The sequence below is a fragment of the Apodemus sylvaticus genome, chromosome 2, assembly GCF_947179515.1.
Source record: "Apodemus sylvaticus chromosome 2, mApoSyl1.1, whole genome shotgun sequence".
NCBI lineage: Eukaryota > Metazoa > Chordata > Mammalia > Rodentia > Muridae > Apodemus > Apodemus sylvaticus.
The window spans coordinates 32,627,421-32,637,850 of NC_067473.1; positions in this window are offsets into that span (position 1 = coordinate 32,627,421).

Sequence of the window (10,430 nt, forward strand, 5' to 3'; positions counted from 1 at the left end):
AGAAATGTTCAAAGTTCTTAGCCATCAGAGAAATGCAAATCAAAACGACCTTGAGATTCTAAGTCATATCAATCAGCATGGCTAAGATCAAAGACTCAAGTGATAGCACATGCTGGCAAGGATATAGAGAAAGAGGACTATTCCTCCATTGCTGGTGGGATTGCAAACTGGTACAATCACTCTGGAAATCAATGTGGTGGTTCCTCAGAAAACTGGAAATAATCCTACCTGAATACCCAGCTATACTACTCTTGAGCATATACCCAAAAGATGCTCCACCATATCACAAGGACACATGTTCTACCACGTTCATAGCAGTCTTATTTGTAATAGCCAGAAACTGGAAACAACCCAGATGTCCCTCAACTGAAGAATAGATACAGAAACTGTGGTTCATTTACACAATAGAATACCGTTCAGCTATTAAAAATGAGGACATCATGAATTTTGCAGGCAAATGGATAGAACTAGAAAATAAAATCCTGAGTGAGGTAACCCAGACCCAAAAGTACATGTGTGAGATGTACTCACTAATAAGTGAATACTAGCCAAAAAGTTCAGAATACCTAGGGTACAACCTGTGGACTGTAAGAAGTGTAACAAGCACAAATGCCCAAGTGAGGAGGGTTCAATCCCACATAGAAGGGGTAAGGAAATAATCATGGGAGACAGAAGGAGAGAGGGACCGTGGGTGGGAGAGGGAAGGAGGATGTGAAAAGGGGAACAGGATCAGGTGTGGGGGGCTGGAGGGCACAGGAGAGAAGCCCAGAGTGCCAAGAGAATGAATGGAAATAAGCAGCCTTGGTAGTCAGAGGTGGGGAGACCCTCTAGAGACTAACAGAGACCTGAGAAGTGAGACACTCTCAGGACTCATTGGGGGTGATCTTAGCCAAAATGCCCAACAGTGAGGAGAGGGAACTTGAGTCTACTTCTGGTAGATAGACAAGGCATTAAGGAGAGAGACAGGGTTACTAACTCAGAGTCAAAATTCCTGACCTAGAATTGTTCCTATCTAAAAGAATTGCAGGAACAAAAATGGAAAAGAGATTGAAGGAAAGGCTGTCCAATGACCAGTCCAACTTGGGATCCATCCAACTTGGGGACATTAAGGTCTGACATTACTATGCCATGATGTGTTTACAGAAGGCAGCCTGACATAGCTGTCCTCCAAGAGCCTCTACCAGCAGCTGACTGAGACAGAAGCAGATACCTATACCCTACCATTGGACTACGTCAGGAACCGCCATGGTTGAATTGCAGGAATGATTGAAGAAGAAGCTAAAAGGGAAGGTGACCCCACAGGAAGACCAGGAGTCTCAACTAATCCAGACTCCCAGGGAGCTCCCAGAGACTGAGCCAAAAACCAGGAGCAAACACTGGCTGGTCCAAGGCCCCTGGCACATATGTAGGTCTGCCTGGTCTGGCCTCACTGGGAGATGTGCTTAATCCTCAAGAGATTAGAGGTCCCAGGGAAGGGGGAGGCCGTGTGTGTGTGTGTGTGTGTGTGTGTGTGTGTGTTTGTGTGTGTGTGTGTGTGTCTCAGAGGCAAGGGGGAGGAGGAATGAGATGAACTGTGGGAGGGGGGACTGAAGGGGAGCAACCGCTGGAACGTAAATGAATAAAATAATTTTAAAAAGTTGCATTGCTCATGGAGTGCCTTTATAGCAATAGAACAGCAACTAAGACAAATCTTTTCAAATACGTATCTACTCAGATGATGACACATTTATGGTACTGAGCTAAGTAGCAACAAGGTGTTTTTCTCTATGCAGATAAACTACAAGCAGTCACTTTCCCACCCTGATCCTCATAAAGAAAAACAAACAAAGAATTCCAGCACCAAGCTCCCAAGTTGCTACTTTAATTCTTAAAGAGAACACTGACATATGAGACATTTTGAGGGAGTGGTTTGCTTACACAGTTTGTACACTGGCTGAGGACATGGTTCAGTTGGCAAAGTGGTTGGTTATCCCCGAGGACCCAAATCTGCTCTCTAGTGCCCTAGTGAAAAGGGCGGGCGTGGAGGTGTGTGTGAATGGGAGAATGGATTCCCGGGACTCCGGGACCTAGCATAATTAGTGAGTTCCAGAACAGAGAGAGGCCCTATCTCAAGACATAAGGTGGGCGACACCGAGTTGGAGCCTCGGCCTCTAGAGGCATGGACATACACATGTACACACGCCCTCCCTGTTCCTGCCACAGCTAATTTATACAGAAAAATCAGCTTTTCAGGAGGAAAGCTTTATGAGCTCTTTTTTTTTTCTTTTAGTCAACTGTTTTGTTGTCAGCTTCCAATGGGCACGCTACCTTCTGATTTCTGCCCCTCACCTCTCTTACTCCCCCCCTCCCCCTCCCCCACAAGTCTCTTTCTCACATTCATGTCTCAACTTCAACATAGCTCGACCTTTTTACTGACTCATCTCTCATCAATATCAACACATGGAATATCTATATTATTAATTTATATATAATACAATCTATTAAGGAGCTGCTACATATTTTAATATGTTAATTTCCGTTACGCTCAAGCATTTTTGAGGAATGCATTTTTCTAGTGGAAAATGAACAACGACTGGCCCACCAAGTAGACAGATGTAGTTCCATATGTAGAAGGCCCGAATTACTAATAACTAAAATCACTTGGTTGACTAAAATTAAGAAAACAATAAGAATGAAGCTTGGAAATGATATTTTTTTTAAAAAAAATATCATTAAAACCTCTTTTTCTGATTTTTACTGGCATTACAAACTTAAGGGTTAAAGTTTATTAGAAAAATTAATAGGCCTCCTCCCTAAATCTACTCTACTTTTAAAGGAGCTGCATGCATTCAAGAATGTGAATTAAGCATTTTAGCTCATTTTGGTTTAATTTCTGTGGTAATTTGAGTTGAGCATGGAGCAGAACAATGCTTTTGTTATGCTCTCTGCAGAGCCGCTGAGGTCTTTAAGCAAATTTGCGTGTGCATATGAAAATAGAACACATGTTTAATTAGCATTAACTTTCCTTAATTAAAATGAACTCCCTTTCATTTAAAAATGAAGACTATGGTGAAGAGAAGAAGCTTATTTACATGGAAAGAAAGGTAATTATTTCATTACTGCACCCACTTAAATTTCTGCATAAATAATGGGGCTCTCTGCCTTTCCTCCCTAGTTACCATTCCTTAGAATTTCTGCAGGGAAAATGCTGGAGGTGTCATCAAAATAGGATTGCTTCTTCACTGCAGGTGGACACTTTTGTCTGGTATTCACTATGGGGTATAGCTCTGCTTCTCACTAGGAGCTTTACCAAGCCGGGCAGATGAGTCCAGGGTTCACAGTGGTATCTTGGCTTGGTAGACAGAAAGCTAATAACCTCTCACACTTTCTAGTGAACCAAACCAAACCAAACCAAACCAAACCAAACCAAACCAAACCAAACAAAAATAGCACTTAACTGAAAGATTAAGATGGAACTCTTTAGGTCTTTGGGATCTCTTTTTCCATTTATGCAAGATGAGTTTACAAGAGTCACTCAGACCTCTGGCATAGATTGTACATGCAGCACAGGTAATGTATAGCTTGAATATTTTATTTAATTAGGGACTTGAATCTGCCATGGGCCTGTGGTCCCTATTTTCTAACTCTTAATCTAATATGCTTTTTCTTATCTAGTTTTTATCTAAGTTTCAAGATTGTTTAATAAATTTCCCAGTATTTATTCTCTCCATTAGACACATTAGTACGTTTAAGCTGAGCACATTATTTCCTAGTTTAAAACTGTCATTTTTAGATTTCCTTACAACATGTTGTGGCCACTATGCGATCTCATCTATTTTGTAGAATATGATTAGAAAACAGAGAGAGAGAGAGAGGGAGAGAGAGGGAGAGGGAGGGAGAGGGAGAGGGGGAGAGAGAGAGAGAGAGAGAGGGGGGGGAGGGAGAGGGAGAGGGAGAGGGAGAGGGAGAGGGAGAGGGAGAGAGAGAGGAGAGAGAGAGAGAGATGTATCTCTGTATCTTCTGGCTCAGGTCATTGCATGTAACTAACTCCTTAATCATTTCCCCATCCCTGCTGGCTGGATCAGCTTTGGCCATGCAAGTGAGAACAATTCGCTGGGCGAGAAGGACTCTGGGTCTGCCATGGACCTCTGGTCCTCTTGCTGCACTGCTTTGTGGAAAGGAACTTGCTACAGTTGAGCAGTTTTTAGCTCCATGTGACCGGAAGTGATGCAACCTTTTGTGGGTGGGGCCTCGTGGACGGAAGCAGAATCAGAGGGGTGTGTCCTTGAAGTACTGACTGCTTTTGTGTTTGCTTCTCAGTGCCCATAAGGTGAGCAGATTTGCTCCACTACATACTTTCTCTCATATACTACTCTGCTTCTCCATAGAAACCAAACAGGGCTACATGAGCACAGACTGAAACTCTGAAACAAAAGAGATTTTTCATCCTTATAAATTTATCTTTTTTTAATCTTTCTTTTGTCCAGGCAACAGACCGCTAATACATACGTTTGATGTATGTTTGTAAGCCATTCTACTTTTTAAATACTAATACAGCTCATACTTTATAGTAGTGACTCTTCATATGCATGAGCTGATCATTATCTGGTTTAGAAGCAAGCTCTGCAGGCCCTTCAGCGCTCTCTGCGTGTTGGTCTCTCTTCACTAGTCCCTTGCTTTTTGGAAATCCTGCACTTCCAGATCTACATTCTACCCAGGAAGATAGCTGGGCCCTTCTCCCATCATGCCCTGAAAACTTTCTCCATGCAGTGACTTGATTCAAGGCTCCCACCTAATGTGCACCTCATTCATCTCCTGAGGAGCTCTGCTCTTCTTTACTAACTGCCAATGTTTTGACTAATACGGACTCTATTTTAATTATTTCAGACCAGATTTAAAAAAAATGGATCCTCTTATTCCATTTGGATCTTCATGTTTCGATCATATTTTTTTTTAAAAAAAAATGTACTGTAGGCACCACTACTATGTTACTTTTATTATTGTGGCCAAATATCTGATAAGAAGCAACTTAAGCAGGATCTTTTGGAAGTGAGGTGCCCAGTTTTCGGAGGAACCGCCAGACTGATTTCCAGAGTGGTTGTACCAATTTGCAACCCCACCAGCAGTGGAGGAGTGTTCCTCTTTCTCCACATCCAACACCTGCTGTCTCCTGGATTTTTAATCTTAGCCATTCTGACTGGTGTAAGGTGAAATCTCAGGGTTGTTTTGATTTGCATTTCCCTAATGACTAGTGAAGTTGAGCATTTTTTAAGATGCTTCTCCGCCATCCGAAGTTCTTCAGGTGAAAATTCTTTGTTTAACTCTGTACTCTATTTTTTAATAGGGTTATTTGGTTTTCTGGAGTCTAACTTCTTGAGTTCTTTATATATATTAGATATTAGCCCTCTATCTGATGTAGAGTTGGTGAAGATCTTTTCCCAATTTGTTGGTTGCCGATTTGCCCTTTTGATGGTGTCCCCAGCATGTAATAAGGATACATGTTCCACTATGTTCATAGCAGCCCTATTTGTAATAGCCAGAAGCTGGAAAGAACCCAGGTATCCCTCAACAGAAGAGTGGATGCAAAAAATGTGGTGTATATACACAATGGAGTACTATTCTGCCATTAGAAACAATGAACTCATGAAATTCTTAGGCAAATGGATGGAGCTGGAGAACATCATACTAAGTGAGGTAACCCAGACTCAAAAGATGAATCATGGTATGCACTCACTAATAAGTGGATATTAACCTAGAAAACTGGAATACCAAAAACATTATCCCCACATCAAATGAGGTACAAGAAGAACGGAGGAGTGGCCCCTTGTTCTGGAAAGACTCAGTGAAGCAGTATAGGGCAAAACCAGAATAGGGAAGTGGGAAGGGTTGGGTGGGGAAACAGGGGGAGGGAAGGGGGCTTATGGGACTTTCAGGGAGTGGGGGTCTAGAAAAGGGAAAATCATTTGAAATGTAAATAAAAAATATATCGAATAAAAAAAGAATAAAAACCATAATGATTATAGCATAAAAAAAAAAAGAAGCAACTTAAGGTGACAAAGCTTCATTTTGGTTCAGGGAATGAGGGAACAGTCATGACAGTGCAGACTGGGCCGTGTTGACAGTAGATAAGGCTACTTATTCCCCCGATGCTGCGACCTGGATACAGAGAGGGATCACAGAGCCAAGCTGGATCTCAATCCCAAGACCTGCCCCACAACAATCCACTTTTACCCCAGAGGCTCCATATGCTGAAGATCTCCTAAGTTCCCCGAGACAATGCCACCAGCTGAGGGCTTAAGGGGTCCAACACAGGAGCCTAAGTGCAGACAGTCCACATTTGAACCTTAGCAGCACTATCTTGCTCTGGAAAATTATTTTGATATCAAAAATGAATGTTCTTAACATAAAAACCTCACTCAAAGAATGAGAAAATGCCAGGAACAGATTCATAATAGAAGAAATTAAAATTTTAAATCTAAAATTTCTACTAAAAACATCTACGAATAATGTTTGGAAAAAACTGTTAAATGGACAGACATGAAATTTTGGTTTTGTTTTTTTGATACAGGGTTTCTCTGTGTAGCACTGGCTATCCTGGAACTCACATTACAACTCATATTACAACTATTAATGAGATTAAGACACTTTCCTTTTTAAAAAGTGATATCACCACATGTACACACTATTGAAAATATGATTCTGTTTATATAGACCAGGCTGACCTTGTACGCAGAGAGCTGCCTGCCTTTGTCTCCCAACCTCTGGGGACTGAACGCACCACTGCCCAGCTCAGATTGTGAAAACTGTGATGCATGGGATAGGTAAAAGTTTGGGAAACTGGCTTGTCATATTTTCATAAAGTGAGGACTGAAGCAAAGATTTTACGTTTGCAATCAGGGAATATTACAAAATACTAATTGTGCCTATTTTTCCTGAAGAAATAACAAATACACCCTGTGAATGTGTGAGGATAATCAACCAAAGTCTGAAAGTAGAGCGTCTAACAGGAGGTCAGGATAACTAAATTACCAAATTATGATATATTTGCATGTTGAGACATTCCAACTATTAATGAGATTAAGATATCTTACTTTTAAAAAGTGACATAACCAATTATACAAACTATTGAAAATATGATTCTGTTTATATAGACATTTCACATGTAGTACTAAAATCTTATAATCATATCCATTAAAATGTTACCTGAGGCTCTTTGGCAAGATTTGGAAGGGACAGAGTGTTATATTTTCATATATACTCTGTGGAAGTCCTTGACTTTTTTCTAGTTATGGAATAAAAATATTTTAAAATTGTAAAAAGAATGTTTTAAAAATTGACACCAGAAAACAAATGTGAAATATTCATATTAGATTTGGGAAATATGATTTCCAAAATTCTTTTTCTTTAAAGATTTATTGATTTTATGTATGTGAGCACACTGTCACTGTTTTCAGACACACCAGAAGAGGGCATCAGATCCTATTAAAGATGGTTGTGAGCCACAATGTGGTTGCTGGGAATTGAATTTAGGCCCTCTGGAAGAGCAGTCAGTGAGTGCTCTTAACCCTGAGCCATCTCTTCAGCCCCATCTCCAGAATTCTTAACGGTGTGCTGCTCAGTACTTTTAGGGACTGGAAGAGCATTAGTTAGTCTAGTGCTGAGTGTCCAGTGCTAAAAGACCATGTTTTCCCTCCCTGCTGCAGCAGGAGGAGTGGAAGTTGCTTAGTCTGGACTTAGACACTGCCTGTTGGAGACACCTTAACCCTGACTCATGTTCTTTCTGCTTTTCCCCTAGTTCCAAGTGACCTTGCACCTTGGCTGCAGTCTTTTGAGGGTATGGGAGATTTTGGTGGAAAAGCTACAAGCAATTGCAGGAATCTCATTACCTCTCTGGTGGGCTGAAAATTTCCAGAATGGAACACAAAAGGAAGACCCATAAATTGACCTTTTCCCTTCCTTATTATTTTATTTTTATTCTTCTGTTTTGAGATTATAATATAAAACATCATCCATCTCCTTCCCCTTCCAAACTCCCTTACACCTCTCCTCGCTCTGTTTTTGTTTCATGCCTCCTTTATCCCTAACCGTTGCTACGTACATCTATGTGTATGTGCATATATTTTCATATAAAACTAGAGTTTAAAAATGTATTGGCAGAGTTTAAGACCTCACTAGATAGTTGTGTTAGTGTTCAATGAGCTTATCTTCTCTCAGACTTATGTAGGACTGAGCAATCTTTTCTTCCTAGTCTTCTTTGTTACTTTGGCAAGGCTGAAAATGTCAAAATGATTTTGAATTCTTTTTTAGGAGTTACTTCATGTTTTCCGTAGGTTATTGTATTAGTTAACTCATTTTACTGCTGCAACACAATATCTAACATGGTGATGCAAAGGAGGTATTGATTTTATTTCATAGTTTAAGAATATAAACCATTATAGGAAGGATAAAATGGGGACAGGAGATTGAAGCAGCTGGTCACTTTGCACCCAAAACTATCAAAACTTCACCTTTGTCAACTTGAAAATGAAACATATTACTTTTAAACCATACACTTCCAACCCCAGAGGGTCATGGCTAACTGATAATTCAAGATATGTTGAGTCTAACATCAAAAGTCCCATAGTACTTAAAAATTGCAACACTATTTAAAAAACTGAAGAGCAAGTCTTAGCTGAGACTATAGGCAATTTCTTAACTGGGATTACCTGTAAAATCAATAACAGATTATATACTTCCAATATATGATGTTACAGAATAAACATTACCATTTTGAAAGAGAAGGATGAAACCATAGCAAATAATTATCAGATAAAAGTAAGACCAAAATGTAGCAAGGCAAAAACCAAATATTACAAGTCTATGTGTGGCCTTTGGGGTTCATGATGGAATCATTTGGCTTACAGAGAGCATAGGCAGTTCTGATGCCCAGAGCATCAGGGTGGGATGGGGTCAGGGTGTGTGAAATAATAGAAGACAGAGACAATGTCTTAGAGTTATTCAAGAATGAAGTTAATTACACATTATTTTGATTGGCTTCAGTCTCAACTTTAAAGTTTTCCAAAGCTTTCATCAAAACCAGCCACCTAATCAATACATCCCAAGCCTTTATCAGCCCCTCAGTTGCTTCATGGGCCTTGCAACACTGATTTCTGCTTGTCTCCTCTTGCTCACTGTCACCCTCCTCCGTCTTGACTCATCCACATAGACTGGTTGACATCTCTAATTGTCAAGGCCACTTTTTCCTGTAAAAGTCTGCCAACTTCTAGAGACCTCCAGAAACTTCTGCCCCACTCCTTAATACCATACTTCTGAAGCTTTTTTTTTTAATGGTTCTCCCAGATACTTACTGGAGTTCTCAGAGTGCTTACCAAAGCTATACTAAATGAAAACATTCAAAATTAAAAAATAAGAACAAAGAGATGTTAAGCCAGACTTTATTCCAGTGCTGCCCAAATTTCAACAAAGAGATTTATATATGCACTCTGGTCATTTAGGGCAAGGACTCTATTATCTACCTTGTTTTCTCTAACATATCCACCGCGGTGCTTTGGATTCTGATGTTTAATAAAAGTTTGATTCAAAAGTCTGTTGTCAATTAATGAAGGAAGTTTTGCATTTAGCATCACTCTTTGAAGGCAGGTTATCAAGCGAATTCTCTTGCCTCTGTTTTGCTAATGTCTGCATTAATTCTTCATGGTGTTTCAAACCAGACTTTCATGTTCCACTTACAATATTTTTATGGTCTGATACTATTTTTAAAATGAGCATACACGGTATTAGATATCATAAGGGCATTTTTGAACAATTAGTGTTTCGGCAGATTTCCCTTTCTCCCCATTTCTCTTACAGACCCCCTGCTACTCTAGTCTCCCCTCGTAACTGCCCCTTGCCCTCTTTTTTTCTTGTCCCACATAATCTGATATTTTTTTACAAATGCTTCTGTCATAACGAATCAGTTAAAAACTTGTAAAATACTGATATTTTGTAGGGCCTCTGTTTATTGGAAACTTTTAGAGAAGGCTCCTAAATTCTAACAATGATCTCATGGAGAAGATTTTGAAAACCTTTATTCCTGTAAATATCAACATATATTAACTAGAGTAATTGTGATCTAGAGCTTTACACCAAATATAATTCTCCAAGCATGGACTTGACAATAAAACTCTTTGAGCTCTAATTTCACAGAATTAATACTTTGGTGACCTGAAACTAATCTAGTATCTCACAAACTTGTTTGCATTCAGAATCACATTTAAAGTTCTGCAATGTGTCTATGCATGATGGCCCACATCTGTAATCGCAGCACTTAGGAGACTGAGATAGGACCAGGAGTTTTAGGCCATCTTGTACTACATTGTTGGGTTCCATAGCTGCCAGCAGCTATTACGAAGTAGGTTTCTGGAACAGTAGCTGAGGGATGAATAGGAAAGGGGTGAAAAGAAGAATGGCTA